Source organism: Dermacentor variabilis, chromosome 8 (genome assembly GCF_050947875.1).
Source record: "Dermacentor variabilis isolate Ectoservices chromosome 8, ASM5094787v1, whole genome shotgun sequence".
In the NCBI taxonomy this organism is placed as follows: Eukaryota; Metazoa; Arthropoda; class Arachnida; order Ixodida; family Ixodidae; genus Dermacentor; species Dermacentor variabilis.
The window spans coordinates 106,657,429-106,680,283 of record NC_134575.1 but is presented as its reverse complement, the minus strand read 5'-3'; the positions used below and the strand labels follow the sequence as shown (position 1 = coordinate 106,680,283).

Genomic DNA, 22,855 nt, shown 5'->3' with positions numbered 1-22,855 from the left:
CTTTATATTCAAATTTCATCACATGCGTGGATACGTTTAGTGGTTCCGTGGGCCGCAAAGCTGGGTTCTTATTTCCACGTTTACAATTGTGCACCCCATTGGCCATATAGTGTAGTAAATGACAATAATGGATGTAACGAAGTAACAGATATAGCGTAGTATTTTCGGCTCTTCCTTTACCTTCGTTACAACGATGTTCCAGTGTATCTTGTACTTGACAGATAAATGAAAAATAAGCAAGATGTAGCTATGTACGCGTACAAGTGGTGAAGTAGAGTCACAAGAACTAGCTACACTACCTTCACTGTGCAGAAATACAGGCATATTTATAACCAGTGGCAGAACAGCAGAACGTTTAGTTGCGCAACAGCAGCGCCAACAGAATGGGAAGTTACACAACACATAAACAAAAAATTATGCAGAACCCATGCATTATGGGAATCGATGTAAGCGAAGCTTTCCTTACTGGGTGCTTTGATTGACGATAAATAGCGGTGATGCTGAAGACCTCCGATCGACGCGGACAAGGACGGGCACCGATCCGACGTCAACTGCAACCGAAAGGAATTACAGGCTTTCGCTCGACATACCGGTCGTGATTGACGGTTACACGGTTAGCGCTTTAGCGGATACTGTTGCGGACTTCTCAATTATAAGCGGGAAGATGGCGATGTTTCTGAAGGAAGTAATTACTCCTTGGCATGGATCGCAGATTCGGACGGCTGGTGGTCACGTCGCTACTCCGCTGGGAACATGCACGACTAGAGTTCGGATCCCAGGTTCCTTATCGGGTCCATGTTTCGTGTTTAGTACAATAAACTTCACGGTGCTGTTGAGAGCACAGAGGGGGTTAGAGCGTTTGTTTTCATTGAGTTTGGTCTGGCGGTCTGGACAGCATTGGGAGGGTGCTCACTCACACCGAAGTGGTTGGCGTTGATTTTCGGTCACTCCGTGAGCTCTCTCAGATCTAAGCAAACGAAAGACCAGCGGATGAAAGGGCGGCAAAGCCATTTCCTTAAAGGGACACTAAAGGTTAATATTAGGTCAACGTGGACTGTTGAAATACTATCCCAGAAACCTCGAAACGCTTGTTTCGTGCGAAGAAGAGACTTATTTTAAGATAAAATGCGTTCTGAAGCGTCCGCGTACCTCTAGCGCAGTTCAAATCACCCGCCCTCTGATCGAGGAGTGTTGACGTCATGGTCTCATAGTGACGTTGCGCCGTCGGTGAGTAAAACGGCTCCCGCAGACGGCGCTGCGGCTTTTCTGCACAAAACGCAAACGCGGCCCCAGAAACAGAGCCAAGACAGAGCCGACAGCAGCGCGAAAGCGGAACTATGGTGGCTAGCGGAAGGGAAAGCGCACGACGATAAGCTGGTTCTTTATTTTATGACGCCAACTTCGACGCTCGTTGCAATGGACGACCCTGACAACGACACATTGGCTCGCGATGCTGGGCTCGAGTTCAGCGATTTAATCACTGATGAACGTGACCTGCTGCTGAAGGCTCGCGCTACCGGCGTCGTTGCGTACTACTACGACGGCGGCCTGCTTTGAATGGCACTTCACGCGACTTGAGTAAGTCAGCGTTGAACTCGTAATCCTCTGGACGAAAGTGCAGCGAGCACACTGCGTGATTTTTCGGCTCTTTGCTAGCGCGCTGTGGCAGAGGTACGACACTTAACCACTTCGAACGGAGAGGTTCACTCGTTGGCACACAGTGATAAGTAACGTTGGATTCGCCGCTGTAATTGCCCTTGGCCAACTTCCGCGGACCGTTCGCGCATCCCACAGCGTCACATGGACGTGGCATTCTCGGTGCTTGTTCCAAATGCAAGTTTCGCGAGCCAGTATGCGGTACACCGCAGCACGACGCGATAAAGAAACAACTGAAACTCCAAAGCGCGCGCGGCGCAGTCATGGGCGGAGAGTCGAGCGAAAACTAAACATTTCGATCACCCATACTACTCAAGGGTAACGTCAAATGTTATTTTTTTTCTTAGAATCGAATATAAATAGACAAGTAGCATTTTCTTCCGTCTTATAATGTAAAGAAATGATCGTTTTAATACGAGTAGTTGAGTACTAGTGACATAAATAATGATGAGGAGTGCCGTCGTCGGGCTATAGTACCGGAATGTCGCTGGGGAGTCTCAAATTGTGTCATGCATTTACCTCAATTTCTCGGTTACTAATGCTCTGTTTGCGATTATATTGACGCCTTAGACGTTCTAGAGCATTGCTTCATCACTTTAACTTGACTTTGTGGTAACCTTTAGTGTCACTTTAACCCCATCAAGGACGTTACTCAAGCAGCACATCGCATACGTCGAGCCGCGTTGAACAGCTCGACTTCTGGATGTAGTATCTAGCGGCGGGGGTGCTGTTGGTGTGCCATACTACGTGCACCACGTGGCTATCATCGATGCGACGGGAGCTGCCATACTAGCACGTGCACCACGTCCGTATCAGCTAGGTGACGGGAGCTCCCACTTCGCGACGAATCAAGAATTCGACGCGGGAGGCGACTTCAAGAAGCGCCCAGCCATCTCCGCGACGAATCAAGGATTCAACGTGTGCGACGTCATCACCCTGCCCTGCCTGTTTCCTACCGACGAGGAATCGCGAAAGGAATTTAAGGGACAACCGGCCCATTGCGGAGAGAGAGAGAGAGAGTCGCCTCCAGCCGCCCAGTCGGTCTGATGCGCTTTTACTGCTACCTGTACGCTATCATCCACTATCTGTCAATTAAGTATCAAGTTTTTTCGTTTCTTCTTCGTCTACAGAAAGAGTCCGTCTCTCGTCCTCCACCCCGAAGTCACAACATTGTTCAGTGAAACAAAAGTGCGGGAGTCATTGTGTGAACCCTCGCCCTCAACGCGGGTCCTTCGATCACTTTGGACGCTCCGATTAGACGAAGCTGGCGGGGCAGGCTTCACTGGCCTAGGGATCTAGGGAGGACAGAGGGAACTTAAGCGGATTTTGCGGCTCCTCAGGGTGCTTCAATTCAGCCGTGATTGACTGATGGTACGCAACGTTCTCAACTATTCATGAAATATAACTATACCCGGCACTCCTCGTTCTCGATGACATGTTCCACCCTTCAACAACGTCCTTAGCGTGGATGAGTGGGACGACGGCATGGGCCGGCTGCCCCTTTTGACAGGTCCCACCTCAACCCCGCAGGGAGAGAGCGAGAGACAGAGAATAGAATGCACAAGTCGTTTGCACCGCCGCGCGTAGCGGCGCAGTGTGACGCGGCTCGCGCAGGCAGGCTAGAGTTGCTGTACAGTCTCCCATTATTCCCCAAGTAACCCCACCGCCAACGCTAAGGCAGCGCCACCGTCACCGTGGTTGTGTCGGGAAACTCGCATGTTGCAGCAAGGGTGGCGACACAAGATTGTTGGGTAAAGAAAGGATTAGTAGACTTAACGGGATATATGTGATAAACGCTGACAACAGGTAAGTAGTAGTTCTAGTCACAACTGCGGCGGTTCGAGCGTGCGCCACGCACGTTTCGAATTTGACCAGGCCACGGCGGCCTCATTTCGATGGACGCAAAATGCAAAAAGGCCCGTGTATGTGCATTGAGGGTAGGTTAAAGATCGCCTGCTGGTCAAAAGTAACCCGGAGTCCCTAACAACGGTGTGCCTCATAATCTAGTCGAGGTTCTGACACGTAAAATGCCGAAATTCACTTCAATATTCGTATTTCTGTCTCTTTTACCTCTTTAAGTGCGACAGTTTAAAAGTCTTGCTAAGTACCCGCACAGAGAGTTAGACGTATTGAAGCCACAGGAATGGGTTGGTTCGCATGTCCGCGATTTCGGCTTTAAGCACGTGCACGTCACAAGACATGGTCTGACGCTTTCTCAAAATTTTGATAATATGGCAATTGCAATTTGAAAATTAACCAGCTAGCTTTATAGTTGTATGGCTGGAAGGATTGTATGCTACATTGAGCTGTTTTGCAAGCTTTCTCAGCTGAGTAGGGTTTTCTGTTTAATGTAGAATGCGCTTCATTGCCTGTTCCATATGGTGCGCCCTTTGCGATGGCCAGATATGCCGGCGCGTTGCCCTGCATACTTGCCTGGAGCCGGGTTTCTGATGATCATTTAGGTCGGTGCCCCGTGTCGAGGCCTTGCCATTGCACTGCGGTTTGCTGAAGCACGCCACAACCCCAAAACCGGGGCACAAGGGGCATTAATTTTTGGTAGTGGGGCTTCGCGTACGCACCAGCCCCTCGCAGACAAATATGAAGTGAAATCCGTGTAAGTGTTATGGCTGCGACCGCGCCATAACAATATGAAGACAGAATAAAGAACGAAAAATGATTGATAGGGACAGTTTGGGGGGTTGATGATAACGTTACAACAAAGATTTGTAGAGCTTAATAATGACGAGTAATGTCTCAGTGATTAGTAATGACTACTGACTCCGAAATGACCAATATGTCTAAGTACGTCTTGTTATGACCACAATTGATTAGAAATAATGCGCAGCGGTGGCGTAGAGGTAGAACACCCGCCTCGCGTGCAAAAGGTCCGTGGTTGGACTCCCGGTGCCGCGCAATTTTCCACCGGATTAAAAGAAAAATCCGCGTGTTGTTGAAATTGCATAAACAGGCCTGGAGTGTGGCCTGATCCCGGTGACCAGAACCGGTAACGCACTCCCTCACCAGAGCAGGATTGGCCACCCTGGTGCAGTACTTGGCCACAACTTCCTATATGAACACAACAATCAAGCCCCTTCCCTCAGTCTCCAGCAGCTGCGAAGCAACTGACCACGGCGGCGGTCAGACCTGCGACGCAGCAGAGGGTGCTAAAAATCCCTGGCTCCGGACAGGCCGCCATTGGAATATGAACATGGCAACGTTTAACGCTAGAACGTTATCTAGTGAGGCGAGTCTAGCAGTGCTATTGGAGCAATTAGAGGGCAGTAAATGGGATACAATAGGGCTCAGTGAAGTTAGGAAGACAAAAGAAGCATATACAGTGCTAAAAAGCGGGCACGTCCTGTGCTACCGGGGCCTTAGTGCTGAAGCAATGTGCGACAATCTTGTGGGCATCATTAAGGAGTGTGCAATAGAAGTCGGTAGTAACTCCGTCAGACATGATACCAGTAAGCTATCGCAGGAGCCGAAAGATCTGATCAAGAAACGCCAATGTATGAAAGCCTCGAACCCTACAGCTAGAATCGAACTGGCAGAACTTTCGAAGTTAATCAACAAGCGTAAGACAGCTGTCATAAGGAAGTATAATATAGATAGAATTGAACATGCTCTCAGGAACGGAGGAATCCTAAAAGCAGTGAAGAAGAAACTAGGAATTGGCAATAATCGGATGTATCCGTTAAGAGACAAAGCCGGCGATATCATTACTAATATGGATGAGATAGTTCAAGTGGCAGATGAGTTCTATAGAGATTTATACAGTACCAGTGGCACCCACGACGATAATGGAAGAGAGAATAGTCTAGAGGAATTCGAAATTCCACAGGTAACGCCGGAAGAAGTAAAGAAAGCCTTGGGAGCTATGCAAAGGGGGAAGAAAGCTGGGGAGGATCAGGTAACAGCTGATTTGTTGAAGGATGGTGGGCAGATTGTTCTAGAGAAACTGGCCACCCTTTATACGCATTGCCTCATGACCGCGCGCGTACCGGAATCTTGGAAGAACGCTAACATAATCCTAATCCATAAGAAAGGGGACGCCAAAGAATTGAAAAATTATAGGCCGATCAGCTTACTGTCCGTTGCCTACAAATTATTCACTAAGGTCATCGCAAATAGAATCAGGAAGACCTTAGACTTCTGTCAACCAAAGGACCAGGCAGGATTCCGTAAAGGCTACTGTACAATAGACCATATTCACACTGTCGATCAGGTGATAGAGAAATGTGCGGAATATAACCAACCGTCATATATCGCTTTCATTGATCACGAGAAAGCGTTTGATTCAGTCGAAACCTCAGCAGTCATGGAGCCATTGCGGAATAAGGGTGTAGACGAGCCGTATGTAAAAATACTGAAAGATATCTATAGTGGCTCCATAGCCACCGTAGTCCTCCATAAAGAAAGCAACAAAATCCCAATAAAGAAAGGCGTCAGGCAGGGAGATACGATCTCTCCAATGCTATTCACAGCTAGCTTACAGGAGGTATTCAGAGACCTGGATTGGGAAGAATTGGGATAAAAGTTAACGGGGAATACCTTAGTAACTTGCGATTCGCTGATGTAAATTGCCTTGCTTAGTAACTCAGGGGACCTATTGCAATGCATGCTCACTGACCTGGAGAGGAAAGCAGAACAGTGGGTCTAAAAATTAATCTGCAGAAAACTAACATAATGTTTAGCAGTCTCGGAAGAGAACAGCAATTTACAATAGGTAGCGAGGCACTGGAAGTGGTAAGGGAATACATCTACTTAGGGCAGGTAGTGACGGCGGATCCGGATCATGAGACGGAAATAATCGATAGAAAAGGAATGGGCTGGGGTGCGTTTTGCAGGCATTCTCAGATCATGAACAGTAGGTTGTCATTATCCCTCAAGAGAAAAGTGTATAATAGCTGTGTCTTACCAGTACTCACCTACAGGGCAGAAACCTGGAGGCTTACGAAAAGAGTTTTACTTAAATTGAGGACGACGCAACGAGCTATGGAAAGAAGGATGATGGGTGTAACGTTAAGGGATAAGAAAAGAGCAGATTGGGTGAGGGAACAAACGCGAGTTAATGACATCTTAGTTGAAATCAAGAAAAAGAAATGGGGCATGGGAAGGACATGTAATGTGGAGGGAAGATAACCGATGGTCATTAAGGGTTACGGACTGGATTCCAACGGAAGGGAAGCGTATCAGGGGGCGGCAGAAAGTTAGGTGGGTGGATGAGATTAAGAAGTTTGCAGGGACGACATGGCCACAATTAGTACATGACCGGGGTTGTTGGAGAAGTATGGGAGAGGCCTTTGCCCGGCAGTGGGCGTAACCAGGCTGATGATGATGATTAGAAATGACTAAGAATGCTTACTAGTGAGCAGTAATGACTGAAAGGACTTGCAATGATTAGTAAGGACTATGAAATGACCAATATGTCTAACGACAACTTGTAACGACTAGAATTGATTAGAAATGACTAAAAATGCTTAGTAATGACTAATAATGACACAAATGACTTGTAATGACTACTGCTGACTATGATATGACGAACATGTCTAACGACGGCTTGCAATGACCACTATTGATTACAAATCACTACAAATGTTTAGTAGGGAGCAGTAATGATTAAAGAAAGAAGAGAAAGACAATAGGCATGGAGAAAGAGGCGAATGATAAGAGGAGGAAGAATTGGCTTTCGCCGTTCACCTCTTAAGAGAGATTTTAAGAGGCCCTGTAGACTTTTTTGCATTTATGCAACGAAATATTCAGTAGCCCAATTACACGCACCTTGGATCACTGTCGAGGATGACGCAATGTATTGCAAGTATTGAAGGACCTATCGCAATTGCCTAATTGTCTTATTGGCCGAAGTTAATGTGATTGTAATTAATATAAATTAGCGTTAAGTAATGCAATACGAATTAATCATAATTACCGGTACTAATGTTAATTCGGCTTAAGTAATGCAATCGTAAGGAATATTAATTATCATTCGGTCATCGTAACTACCCTTAGTTTATCATCGTCGACATGAATCAATTATTCTTAATCAGAATTTGGCTTTATGGATCTTAAGTTCACTAAATATTCTTAATTGGCTTAATAATCGGACGCTAATTACTATTGATTAGACTAAATAATTTAAATTAAATTAATTTAGTTAGCCTCACTCTACTTATTTGCAAACTGTTTACCAATCTCTGAGTGTTCTGCTTTACAATCCCAGAATTTCTCACGGAGCCCTTCTGCAGTTTGCCTGAATCTCAGCAGTAGTGCTTTCTTGATTTTGTCGTAGCCCATTGACTCAGATGCAGGCATTCTTCCGAACACATTCAAGGCTTCTCCAACTAAACACAAACTATGCGCTGTCGCCCACTAAGATCGCTCCCAGCCTTGTCCTAAAGCAATTCTTTCAAAACGATGCAGATATGCATCAAGATCATCTCTCTTATCGTCAAATGGAGTCAATAACTTTCGTGGACAAATTGTCTTTGTTCTTTGCGGCCCCATTGCCGTAGAAACAGACGATCTCTCCGCGTCATCTCTTCTGATAGACGCATCGGCCAAATGCAACTTTAACAACAAAATTTCTTTTTCGGCTTCGCGGGCGTGTCGAGCTTCTTTTTGCGCTCGATTAAAAAGGCTGAGCGATTTTTGGCGGCTTAGTCCCAGAGAGCAGGCTACCCCCAACAGCTTCTCATAATTCTTGTTCCGGTGAAGTGTGAGACCGAGTGTTCAGGAAATGAATTCTGGCAGGCTCGCCAATATTTTGTCGATGTCTCACGGTGGTATACACGACGCAAGGAACGTTTGAGTTAGGAAAAGCTTTATGGGGCGTGATAATAAGAACAACACACATATCAAGAAAGCGTGCGTTACAAACCCAATAGCCCCCGCAGGGGCGTCTGCGTCAGCAGGCGTTTGGTGTAATGCGACACCACGTACCCGAGCACATGGGGGTTGGACCCTCCCGGGTGTAGCCGTGCGCGGCTTAGCCGTGTCCGGGGAAAGGGGGATCCTGGGGGTTGAGCCGATGCCGGTTGTTCGGACCTTTAAGGCCCCCCGGCGGAGGCAACACACCTCTTTGGCCTCTGCTTCACGTAGACGGCGCCCCCGGATTGATCCACCCGGGGAAAAGAGGCAGTCGCCTTTTCCAGCCCCCCTCTTCAATCTTTTTCTTTCCTATCGTCTTTCTTTTACTATCCTATCATCTCTTCTCTTCCGTCACTTCCTAATTCTCCTAGGCGGCTAGGGTTAACCTTGTGTATGTGCCCTCCCTTGGGTATAATATATTAGGTTATAGCAGGAATGTACGGCTGGCGTCTGCAGCCTTACACGTTAAGTGCTACAGCGTCCCCCTGTTGGGCTCCGTGGTGGGTGGCCGCCATTGCCGCCGAAAATGACCGAAATATTATGGGCACACCTGCTTTTCCACGTCTACTTGATTGTCACCCTCAGAAGAGGGGACTCACCGATGAAATTATAAGCCTTTTCAAACCAAAATAAGTTTTCCCCCGATTCCAAGTTGTGCATAGCGAAAGAACTGAAAAACCAGCTAGAACTGTATCCCCATTTGTTGTTGCAAAAGGCTTGACTGATGCACTTGGCCCAGGCTATAAGGTCACCAAAATGTCGAGCGGGGACCTCCTGCTTGAGATCCGTGATAAAGAACAGCACAACAAATTAAACACACTTGTGGCATTTCGCACAACTACCAACTTTTTCGCACTTCTCCAACTACCCCACGGACCGGGGTAGTTGGAGAAGTATGGGAGAGGCCTTTGCCCTGCAGTAGGCGTAACCAGTCTAATGATGATGATGATGTGGCATTTGGAGATATTCCTGTTACCGTTTCCCCTCATCGGTCTATGAACACAGCACGCGGTGTACTATCTGATGCAGATCTCATCGACTTGTCCAGAGCTGTCAGAGGGCTGTCAGAGGGCTGGAACAGAGCTGTCAGAGGGCTGGAAAGAGCAAAATGTAACTAACGTACAAAGAATCAATATCCGAAGAGAAAATAAAGGAATTCCTACAAAGCACCTGATCCTCACCTTTTCCACTTGCGACCTGCCACAAACCATAGAAACCGGATACACAAAGATAGCTGTCAGACCATACATTCCTAATCCGAGAAGATGCTTACAATGCCAAAGATTTGGCCACGGATCACAGGGCTGCCGTGGTAAACTCACATGTGCGAAATGTGGAGTTCAAGGTCACGCCTCAGACAAGTGTGAAGCGACACCTCACTGTGTGAACTGTGATGAGGAACATCCAGCATATTCCCGATCTTGTCCCAACTGGAAAAAAGAAAAGGAAATAATCACCCTAAAAGTACGCGAAAACATCTCTTTCAAGGAAGCACGTAAAAGGTGTTCGCCGTTCCACACCACAGCGTATGCCGATGCGACGCGTCAGGGGGCAGCGCCGCACCGGCCTGCGCCACCTGCCCGGCCCGCGCACAGCGAGTCGTTGGCTGTGGCATTCCCCGCCCCCGAGGTCGCAGCAGTCAAACCTGCTCCACCCACCAGGACACAGAGTCCGGCTACCCCGGGTACGTCGGGTCTCAAGACCACGCCTCGCCAGGCGAGGTCTGACAAACAAACTAGGAGCCCGCACGCGCGGGCATCCAGTGCTTCCCAAGAGGCAATGGACACAACATTGGCATGTTCGGTGCCGAAAAACCTGCGTGGCTCTCTCGAGCTCGCCAAAACAAACAAAAAACCCATAACAGGGCCAGACGACGGTGCTGTTACCTAAGATATACCACTACACACCTGAACACAGAACATTTCTCATCCTAATAAAATGGCTGTACAAATTATTGATTGGAATGCCCGTGGCATTCTAAACAACTTAGATGACATCAAAGAAATAATACAAGAGTTTAACCCTAGGCTGTTCTGCGTTCAGGAAACACGCTTGAAAACTTTAAATACAAATTTCTTAACACAATATACATTATTCTGCAAAGATCGCGATGATGGCCATGCCGCGTCTGGAGGCGTGGCTATTATAGCTCAGAGGTCAGTTGCTTGCCAACACCTCCACTTTGAAACTAATTTTGAGGCAGTCGCGGTTAGAGCGATTCTATTCGACAGGTTGGTTACGGTCTGTTCCCTCTACATACCACCCGAACATCGCTTGCAACTAAGAGAACTTGAAACGCTAGTCAATCAGCTTCCAGAGCCGTGCCTTTTAACCGGTGATGTGAACGCCCATAATACGCTATGGTGCGACTCGCGCTGTGATGCAAGAGGGCGTACTATAGAAGACTTTCTTTTATGTACCGGTGCAGTTCTTCTGAATAAAAAAGAGCCCATCTTTTATAGCACTACACACAAATCATATTCTTCAATAGACCTAACCATAGCCTCTCTATTTCTAATGCCGTACCTTGATTGCAAGGTCCTGAAAAACGCCTACAGAAGTGACCACTTTCCTATTCTCTTAAATTTAACAAAACGCGCTGAATGCCCTCCACAGATTGCCCGATGGAAAATCGACTCGTCGAATTGGGAACTGTTTCAGGAAATTACATATTTACAGTACGATGATTTGAGTTCTTTAAACATAGATGATGCTGTGGCATATTTAACACCTTTTATAATTGACGCCGCTGAAAAATGCATAAAACAAACTAACGGACTTGCTAATAAACGTCGTTTGCCTCGGTGGAATGACGAATGCAAAGAGGCACGGAAAATACAAAATAAAGCTTGGGGCCTGCTTCGTGACTCTCCAACTGAGGGGAACCTCATTAATTTCAAGAAGGCGAAATCACAGGGCAAGAGAACACGTCGACGTGCTAAGCGAGAAAGCTGGGAAAGGTACATATGTAGTATCAATTCGTGCAAGGATGAGGGTAAGGTATGGAACAGAGTGAACGGATTAAAGGGCAGGGAAACACAACCGCTTCTTTTAGTAAACGTTCAAGGCGACACCATGAAAGATCAAGCAGATTTCATTGGCAAGCATTTCCAAAATATTTCTAGTGCATCACACTATGCGCCAACTTTCCTAAAGTTCAAGGAACGCATAGAGCGAGAGCGCCTTCAACGCAAATGCGCAGCAGATGAACCTTACAACTGTCCCTTTAGTCTCGCTGGACGGAAGGCTGCTCTCATTTCCTGCAGCAACTCAGCACCAGGTGGTGACCGCATAATGTATGAAATGACCAAGAATATGCATCCAGAAACATTGAACACACTTCTGTCTCTTTACAACACCATGTGGGTATCTGGGCATATTCCATCCTCATGGAAAGAAGCGATTGCCATCCCAATTCATAAGCAAGACAAAGACCCCGCATTAGACAGTAGCTACAGGCCAATAGCACTAACAAGCTGCATGTGTAAGTTATATGAAAAAATGGTAAATCGGCGTCTATTTCCTGGAAAGCAACCGTCTACTTGATCCCCTTCGGTGTGGTTTCAGGGAGGGTAGGTCAACAATAGACCACCTTGTTCGCATTGAGGCAAACATTAGAGAGGCTTATATGCACAATTTTTTCTCTCTGTATTTCTCGACTTGGAGAAAGCCTATGACACAACATGGCGATTCGGAATCCTCCGAGATCTATCTGCGATGGGCGTACGCGGCAATATGCTAAATATGATAGAAAACTACTTGACTGACCGCACGTTCCGTGTTAGAGTGGGCAATGCCCTGTCTAGGCTATTCACTCAAGAGACCAGTGTGCCACAAGGGGCGGGCTTAGTTGCACCCTCTCCATTGTGTAAATAAATTCCCTTCAAAAAGTCATTCCATCCTCAATGTTTTATTCAATATATGTAGATGATGTGAAACTAGGATTTAAGTCTTGTAATCTCACTGTCTGCGAGCGCCAAGTACAACTCAGACTGAACAAGGTCTCAAAATAGGCAAATGAAAATGGCTTCAAACTAAACCCCCTCAAAAGCTCCTGTATACTTTTTTTCTAGAAAGTGAGGCTTGTTACAAGATCCTGCTATTATGCTGCATGGACAACACATACCACTCAACACTGAACATACATTTTTAGGCATAATACTCGACTCAAAACTAACCTTCATTCCTCATATCAAGTATTTGAAAGCTAAATGCCTTAAAACAATGAACATCCTGAAAATACTGCCACATACAACACGGGGAAGCGACAGGAAATGCCTCATGAACCTCTACAGGAGCCTTGTACGATCGGGGTTAGACTACGGTGCCGTTGTGTATCACTCAGCTACACCCAGTGCTCTCAAGATGCTGGACCCTGTGCATCATCTTGGTATCCGCCTCGCCACCGGTGCCTTTAGCACGAGTCCGATTCAAAGCCTCTATGTCGAATCGAATGAATGGTCGCTCGATCTGCAGCGGCCATATTCTACTTTTAATTATTTTCTGAAAGTACATGTTAACAAAAACCATCCTTGTTATCGCACCACGAACGATATGACCTCTGCAACACTCTTTCATAACAAACCTACAGCCAGAGAGCCATTCTCGATCCGTGTGAGAAAGCTGAGCGAGGAGATGGATGTTCCTATCCATCAAAATAGTCTAATGGCTTCTGCCAAGCCGTTTCCACAGTGGTTGTGGCGAATCATTTACTGTGACACGTCATTTGTGGAGGTAACGAAGCACGCTCCAGAGGCGCACATTCATATGCATTTTCTGTAATTACAATTTAAATACCCGTGTCCAGAGTATTACACAGATACGTCTAAATCACATGCTGGCGTGTCATATGCAGCCGCCGGCCCATCCTTTTCCGAGTCCGATGCTCTGCACCCTCAAACAAGCATCTTTACAGCAGAGGCGTATGCACTGTGGTCGGCTGCGAAACACATCAAACAGTTAAAACTACATAAGGCGGTCATATACACAGACTCATTAAGCGTTGTGAAAACATTGATGTCATGCTTCAACCACATAAACCCAGTAATTGCAGATCTTTTCTCTTTCCTCTGTACTATTTATGCCTCTGGCCAACATGTAACGATATGCTGGGTGCCTGGACACAGAGGTATTGAAGGTAACGTCCTGGCAGACCGAATTGCTACCTCCTTAGACACAAAAGCTTGCAACATGTCCGTAGCCGTTCCGATCTCAGACCTAAAGTCATACTTACGGAAAAAACTCAGAACCTACTGGCAGCATAAGTGGGACGCTGAAACCCTTAATAAACTCCACGTAGTTAAGCCACGTTTAGGATACTGGCCATCACTGACCAAGTGCAGACGAAGTGATGTCCTATTCTGTCGTCTCAGAATAGGGCACACTTACGGTACACATAGCTTTTTGTTGACTGGCGGTGAACATCCAATGTGGAGTAGATGTGGGGAGACAGTGTTCTGCATGTCTTCCTAGAATGCCGCGTAACACAAGTCGAGAGGAAAAACACTTCCCTTAAGCATACAGTCAGTGTATACCACTTCACCTGGCACTGTTTCTAGGCAGAGAAGCGCTCTTTCACATGCAATCTACCTTAGCTTTTTTAAACGACGTTGACACGCTCCACGTTTTCTGTCCAAGAAATTCGTAACACGGCCTCTTGCGAGAGGTCTCGGTTGAGATGTCAACGTGTATTATAGCACATGCCTCCGGGCCCTTGTGCTCAAGGGATCCGCTGAGGCTGTTGTGCTACTCGTTAACAACAATCACCTCTTCATTTTTATTTATGTAACGCTATTACACCGTTGTTGTACATTCTATACTTATAGCATACCCTACTTCAGCCATTCTCCTATTTTTATTCCTTGTGTATTTTATGCAACTTATAGCTCTCAGTTTCAGGCCTCCCTACAGCCACGTCACATCAGCCATTAGCCCATTCAGTACTCATCACCACTGCCTTGGCGCTCTTTGGCCACATTTGGCCCTTGCGCCAACAAACACTACACATCATCATCATCATCATAATCATCATCATCATCATCATCACAAACCCTATAGCAAAAACCTAATACACGACAAACTATCCACAAAGCGAGTTAATTGATAATGTTGTCTCAAGTCCCTGCACTCGACGTGTTATGAAGTTGAAAATATTTACGTCAAGTCCATCGACGTAGCCGCGTCGCCTATCGCTGCTTCCGACGACGCGTCGTTGGGCCCGCCGATGCGTCGTGGACTCGACGTCGCTGCGTCGGACGTTCGGCCCACAGTTGACCGGGTCAGGGAGTCAGATCAGTGGGGTGACCGAGGCGCCTGGATCGGCTGGTCGACTCCTCTTAGCCTGCGTATCGTAGCCGCAGGTAGTCCGAGAAACGTCTCCGCCTGCCTGTAAGATGTGCCCTCTCCGGTAACGCGCACGCTCAGCTCGCGAGCCACGGCCGCGGCAGCTGAAGAGCAGCTTCCACTTGGTTGCCGTCGTCTCCACCCGCCCTTTCCGGTCTCCAGCTCCTTCTGCCCCTCGTCGTTCAAGAGCGTAGCTGGGCCGCTCTCTTCGGCTACGTCTCTCTGTTTTTGCGTTGGCCACGTAGCTCCGCGTGCACTTTCGCACTTATTCGTTGAAATATTGTATTTTGTTTATTCGGACGCCCTTATTTTCTAACTTTTTTTTCCCACCGACTCCTCGTGCTTTTTTGTGCTCTTCTTATTTTCAGCTCTTTCTTCTTTCTTTCTTTATTGGCTCATGACACGATGGTCTGTTGAAAATGGAGCGACCATTCCATATTTCGCGGGCTTTCGTTAAACGCCGAAAAAAATCACCACGTAGCATGGGCTTTGGCAAAAAAATGAATTCGTCGTTTGTGAATCCCCTATACAGTTAACGAAACTCACTTGGCCCTAAAGCGAATTTTTAAAATGTCGCATTTTTTTATCTTAGTTAACTAATTAAGCCGAATATAAATACGCCACCCCGCCACATGACGGCCGACCAGATGTCATTGGTTTCATTCAGCTGGGGTTAACCACTTTGTTATTTAATCCATGGTTCTATTTCTGTGAAACACCGCTTGTTGTCACTGTTGTAGTCGCACGCTCTGGAATAAACACAAGAGGTCATCTCGGTCGGCAGCTTTGCGCAATCGCCGCTCGACACGAACGATCATTAGCTAATGCTTTCTCACAATTTTGGTGATATGGCAGTTGAAATTTGAAAATGTTGCCAGCTAGGTTTATAGTTTGATGGGTTGAAGGCTCTTGTGTCACAGTGAGTTCTTTTGCAAGCTTTAGTTGCTGAGCAAAGATTTCTGTTTCATGTAGAGTACGCTTCAGTACCCACTCAATATGGTGCACCCTGTAGAATGGCTTCTTATGCCGACGTACGTTACTGCATACTTACCTGGTGCCGGGTTTCCGATGATCATTCAGGTCGGTGCCCCGTGCCGAGGCCTCGCCATTGCACTGCGGTTGGCTGAAGCACGCCACTACCCCAAACCGGGGCAGATGGGGCATGCAATTTTTGGTAGTGGGGTTCGGCGTACGCGCCAGCCCCTTCCATGCTGAAATCTAAAGTCAGATCTGAGTCAGCCAGTAGATTTAACTAGTTTGTCCGTTACTCTGGTATGGACGTTACTTTGGCCAGCATTGTAAGCCCCAGCTTTAAATAAAACTCCATAGGGGGACTGCTCAGAAAACGCAGTATGTAAGGATTATTTCCAGAAGCCTTTCGACGCTCATGGTGAAGTTTTTGTCAGCAGATGTTCCCGCCGAAGCGTCATCACGCCATTAATTATAACTAGTAATGTCTAATAGTGACTGCTAATTACTAGTAATGACGAGGAAATGACCAATATCTGTAACGATGGCTTGGAATGACCACAATTGATTAGAAATGTCTAGTAATTAGTACTAATGAATACTGAAGACTTGTAATGACTACGAAATAACCAATCTGTGTAACGACGGCTTGTAATGACCCCAATTGATTACAAATGACTAAGAATGCTCACTAATGAGCAGTAATGACTGAAATGACTTGTAATTACTAGTAATGACTATAAAATGACCAATATATCTAGCGACAAATTGTAACGACTACAATTCATTAGAAATGACTAAACTACTTTGTAATCACAAGTAATGGCTAATAATGACTGAAATGGCTTGTAATGACTGCTAATTTCCACTGAGTCACACCCTCATAGTACTCCGACTTAGGAACCAGCGGCCGTTTAGGCGAAGCACATCGGCGACTATTCATTCCTTCTTGCGAACATCAAAAGTATATTAAAGAAGCGTGATAACTCATCATGTTTAATGGACACGTGCGTAGCCGATATGGTTGTTTTAACCGAGATAGTGGTTGTCAAGTACAGTGGAGAATTGTGAACTCTTTTCTTAAGGAACGAAATATATAGTGTACAGACGTGACCGAAGTGACCGATCAGGGGGCGGTTTTTTCATCGCCGTTTCCGAAGGCATAAATTCTTACCTTGTCCCGATACAATCAGAGCTTGAATTTCTCTGTACATGCCTTACCTTAAACCATCACGATGTCATTGTTTGTGGATGTTATCGGCCTCCAATTTCTGGCACCACGTTCTGTGATGAACTATACGACTGTCTGAACAAAGTTGTGTCTCGATACCCGAAATCGGCAATTTTCCTGACGGGTGACTTCAATTTTCCAGGTATTCAGTGGAACGATTCCAAACCCATTGTAACTACTAATCCATCCGAGCGTATAGCTTTCATTTACCTCTGTTCTACATTTAATCTTTCCCAGCTCGTACAAGAACCAACTCGCGTTACCCTTTCATGTGCAAGTGTACACGACGTTGTGCTCACCAGCTATACCGATTCTATCTCTTCCCTAACCCTACTGCCAGGTCTAAGTGATCACCGTACAGTCGATTTTACTACGCCATCGCGCTCGCGCCGCACATCGAAACATGCGAAAATAATCCGCGATTACGGGAGAGCAGGCTTTCAAGCTATTATTACTGCTTTGGAAAAGTTCGTTGCCGAGTTCTTTCCGCGGTTTTGGGAACGCACAGTGCAAGAGAACTGGCGGTTATTTCAAACGCAAGTCAAAGCGCTCATCAATAAATATGTTCCGCTGCGAAGAATATCTAGCAGGAGACGTTCGCCGTGGTTCAACCTATCGTTAAAACGCTTACTAAGCAAGAAAAAGCGCATGTTCCGCCGCTGCAAGAAACTTGTGACTGACAGAGCAAGGTTGGCTTATCAATCTACCGCTGCGGAATATAAACGTGCTTTAATCGGTGCTAAACATAGTTATTTTCATTCAACCCTTCCTTCTTTTCTTACTTCGAATCCACGCAAATTTTGGAATGGTATCAGAATGCGCGAATCCGATGAAGTTCGCTTGAAGAATGATCGAGGATTCTTCGTCTGAAATAAGCAGTGCTGTATCTTACTCAATGACACATTTTCATCATACTTTTCACATGTTCCACCAATTACCAATCCCATTATTTCTGCACCTGACTTCTTTCAAATGGACCCTATCCTTATCGACTGGGTAGGCATTTCTAAACCAATTTAAGTTGCGAAACTTCCATCGTTACCTGGTACCGACGGTATTGGCTACAAGTTTTTGAAAAACACCCAGACTTATTCATCCGTTATACTGTCGTATGTCTTTTCGCAGTCATTGCAGAGCGCCACGTTGCCGGACGACTGGAAGGTGGGAATGGTGGTTCCGATGCATAAATCGGGTGATATTCATAGCCCCCACAACTACAGGCCTATCTCATTAACATCGATTCCATGCAAGCTGCTTGAACATATAATATATTGTAACCTAATTTCGCATCTCGAATCGAACTGTTTCTTCACACCTAATCAGCATGGTTTTCGCAAACACCACTCCTGCGAATTTCAGCTGTTCGCGTTTACCAATGATTTGTTTTCCATTTTGGATGGTTCATCATTTGTGGATTGCATTTTTTTAGATTTTGCGAAGGCATTTGCTACTGTGTCATAACAACTACTACTTTTCAAGCTTAGTAAACTAAATCTAATCTGATGAAGTGGATCGAGTGCTTTTAGCAGGGGCGTAGCCAGTACGTTTCAATTAATGACTGTGACTCACCTGTATACCCCGTAGCATCCGGGGTTCCCCAAAGCTCCGTACTAGGTCCTCTGCTTTTTCTAATTTATATTAACGACCTTCCTGATTCCATTGACTCACAAATTAGACTCTACGCTGATGACTGGGTATTATATAGACAAATATCTAAACCTTCTGATGCAGCGACTCTTCAATCTGATCTGGATAACATCTCCACTTGGTGTCGCACCTGGTCTATGAAACTAAATATTGGTAAGTGCAAAGCAATGAGAATAACAGGGACGCCTAACCAGTCTTCATGCACCTACTTCCTTAATTCTTTAACTTCCGTCTCTGATTACGTGTATCTTGACTTATATATTACTGCCACCCTATCATGGAAAACGCACGCTGCACATATCACTAATAATTTTAACCGCAGACTTGGTTTCCTTCGCCGTAATTTTTCCCTGGCTCCTGCGTCCTTATATTACTTCTATATAATACTCTTGTGCACCCGGTACTAGAGTATGCCTCTTCCGTTTGGGATCCCCACACCAAATCACTCATACAAGTCCTCGAATCCATCCAAAATCGTTGTGTTCGTTTTATACTTTCTAATTATTCTCGTTCATCCAGTGTAACGCTTATGAAGAAAACATTAGACCTCCTGACCTTTCCTTACGCCGTCGCATTTCTCGTTTATGCCTCTTTCAGAAAATATATTTCACCAATGACACTCTAAAGCAATCACTTTCTATTACTCCCACTTACTTTTAATCCCACTTAGACCACCGGTTTAAAGTTGGCGTGCTAAGCTGCAGGAGTAATCTTTATTTGATTCGTTTGTTCCGACGACAAGCGCGGACTGGAACCACCTTCCTGCCTCAGTCTTGTTCATCGCAGTACCCAAAGCCTTCAATCTACTGTATATGATCATCTTCATTAACCTTCCTGCTACAAATGTATGCATGTATACCCAGTTGCATTCTTGTATTCTTGTATACCCTCTCCTCTCTAACTCCGGGCGGCCCTGAGTGTAAATAAATGAAAATGAAATGACTATGATATGGTCAACATGTCTAACGACGGCTTGTAATGACCACACTTGATTACAAATGACTAAATAGGCTTAGCATAGTGAGCTTAATGACTAATAATGACTGAATTTACTGGTAATGACTTCGATATGACCAATATGTACAACGACGGCTTGCAGTGACCACTATTGATTACAAATGACTACAAATGTTTAGTAGTGAGCAGTAATGACTAAAAGAAAGAAGAGAAAGACAATAGGCAAAGAGAAAGAGGCGAATGATAAGAGCAGGAAGAGTAGGCTTTCGCCGTTCACCTCTTAAGAGAGATCTTAAGAGACCCTGTAAATTTTTTTTTGCATTTATGCAATGAAATGTTCAGTGGCCCAGTTACGCACACCATGGATCACTGTCGAGCATGACGCAATGTTCTGCAAGTTTTGAACGACATATCGCAATTGCCTAACTGTGTTATTAGCGGAAGTTATTGTGATTGTAATTCATCTAAATTTCGGTTAAGAAATGTAATAGGAATTAGTCATCACTACCAGTATTAATGTTGATTCGGCTTAAGTAATGCAATCGTACAGAATATTCATTATCATTAGGTCATCCTAACTACCCTTAGTTAAACATGGTTGACATTAATCAATTGTTAATCAAAATTTGGCTTAATAAATCTTATGTTTCTTAAATATTCTTGATTCTGCTTAATAATCGACCCTAATTACTCTTGATTAGACTAAATAATTTAAACTAAATTGATTTTATTTAGCCTCACTCTACTTATTTGCAAACTGTTTACCAGTCTCTGATTGTTCTGGTTTACAATCCCGGAATTTCTCACGGAATCCTCCTGCAGTTAGCCTGAATCTCTGCAGTAGTGCTTTCTTGACTTTGTCGTAGCCCATTGACTCAGATGCAGGCATTCTTGCGAACACGTTCAAGGCTTCTCCAACTAAATACAAACAATCCGCTGTCACCCACTTAGATGACTCCCAGCCTTGTCCTAAAACAATTCTTTCAAAACGATGCAGATAAGCATCAAGGTCATCTCTCTTATCGTCAAATGGAGTCATTCACTTTCGTGGACAAACTGTCTTTGTTCATCGCAGCCCCATTGACGAAGAAACAGACGATCTCTCCGCGTCATCTCTTCCGATAGAGGCATCAGTAGAACGCAACTTTAACAGCAAAATTTCCATTTCGGCTTCACGTGCTTCTCGAGCTTCTTTGTGCGCTCGATAAAAAAGGTAAGCGGCTTAGTCCCAGAGAACTCGCTATCCCCAACATCTTGTCATAGTTCTTGTTCCTGCGAAGTGTGAGACCGAGTATTCAGGAAATATATCCTGGCAGGCTCGCCAATATTTTGTTGATGTCTCACCGTGGTAAACAAGACGCAAGGAACGTTTGAGTTAGGAAAAGCCTTTGTGGGGCCTGAGCATAAGAACAATACATATATAAAGAAAACACGCGCTACAAACCCAATAGCAAAAAACCTAACACACGATAAACTATCCACAAAGCGAGTTAATTGAAAATGTTGTCTAAAGTCGTTGCACACGACGTGTTATTAAGTTCAAAACATTTACGTCAAGTCCGTCGATGTATCCGCGTCGCCTAGCTGTAGCTACTTCCGACTAGACGTCGTTCTGCTCTTCCTTCTTCTTTCTTTCTTTATTGGCTCATGACACGATGACCTGTTGAAAATGGAGCGACCATTCCATATTTCGCGGGCTTTCGTTAAACATCGAAAAAATAAGCACATTTTTTAAATCCATGGTTCAATTTATGTGAAACGCCGTTTATTGTCACTATTGTAGTCGCGCGCGCTGGAATAAACACTAGAGGGTCATCTCGGCAGCTTTGCGCAATCGCCGCTCGACATGGACGATCATTACCCAATGCTTTCACACAATTTTGATGATATGGCAGTTGCAATTTGAAAATGATGCCTGCTAGGTTTATAGTTTGATGGGCTGAAGGCTCTTGTGTTACAGTGAGTTGTTTTGCAAGCTTTCGTTGCTGAGCAAAGATTTCTGTTTCATGTAGAGTACTCCAGACTACCCGCTCTATATGGTGCACCCTGTAGAATGGCTTCTTATGCGGACGCACTTCCCTGCATACTTACCTGGTGCCGGGTTTCCGATGATCATTCAGGTCGGCGCCCCGTGCCGAGGCCTCGCCATTGCACTGCGGTTGGCTGAAGCACGCCACTACCCCAAACCGGGGCAGATGGGGCATGCAATTTTTGGTAGTGGGGCTCGGCGTACGCGCCAGCCCCTTCCATGCACAAATATAAAATGAGATCTGTGACAGCCCTTGCTAGCGCGCTTAACACATAACGTTTATGTAAGGATTGTTTCCAGTCGCTTATAAAGGCTAAAGCATTTCAAGTAAAGAATGAAATATAATTGATAGTGACAGTTGGTGAATGGTAACTTTACAATAAAGATTTGTAAAGGCTAAATATATGACTAGTAATGCCTAATAGTGACTGCTAGTGGCTTGTAATGATCATAATTGATTACGAATGACTAAGGATGCTTACAGTGAACAGAATGGCTGAAATGACTTGTAATGACTAGCATGACTATGAAATGACTAATATATCTAACGACAACTTGTGACGATAAATTGTAATGACTGCACTTGATTAGAAATGACTACAATGCTTAGTAATGACTATTAATGACTGAAGTATTGAATGACTGAATGACTAGTATTGACTACTGATGAGTATGATATGACCAACATGTCTAACGACGGCTTGTAATGGCCACAATTGATTACAAATCCCTAAAAATTGTTAGTAGTGAGCAGCAATGACTAAAAGAAAGAAGAGAAAGAGACAAGTCGAAGAGAAAGATAAGAGGAAGAAGTGTAGACCCGCCGTGGTTGCTCAGTGGCTATGGTGTTGGGCTGCTGAGCACAAGGTCACGGGATCGAATACCGGCCATGGCGGCCGCATTTCGATGGGGGCGAAATGCGAAAACACCCGTGGTGCTTAGATTTATGTGCACGTTAAAGATCCCCGGGTGGTCGAAATTTCCGGAGTCCTCCACTACGGCGTGCCTCATAATCAGAAAGTGGTTTTGGCACGTAAAACCCCATAATTTAATTTTTAAGAGAAAGGGACGAGGCAAAGAGAAAGATGCGAATGATAAGAGGAGGAAGTGTAGGCTTTCGCTGTTCACCTCTTAAGAGAGACCTTAAGGGGCCCTGT

At 45.4% G+C, this 22,855-nt stretch overlaps 3 non-coding genes across 3 annotated transcripts; all 3 read left to right on the top strand.

Annotated features, from left to right (window-relative positions):
* The first annotated feature begins 4,081 nt into the window (after positions 1-4,081).
* On the top strand, positions 4,082-4,244 carry LOC142591753 (U1 spliceosomal RNA). Its single transcript, XR_012830516.1, has one exon. It is a non-coding gene; the product is annotated as a U1 spliceosomal RNA (small nuclear RNA).
* Positions 4,245-15,908: 11,664 nt separating this feature from the next.
* LOC142591741 (U1 spliceosomal RNA) lies at positions 15,909-16,071 on the top strand. Its single transcript, XR_012830505.1, has one exon. It is a non-coding gene; the product is annotated as a U1 spliceosomal RNA (small nuclear RNA).
* A 5,681-nt stretch (positions 16,072-21,752) lies between these two features.
* On the top strand, positions 21,753-21,915 carry LOC142591744 (U1 spliceosomal RNA). Its single transcript, XR_012830508.1, has one exon. It is a non-coding gene; the product is annotated as a U1 spliceosomal RNA (small nuclear RNA).
* Positions 21,916-22,855: the final 940 nt, after the last annotated feature.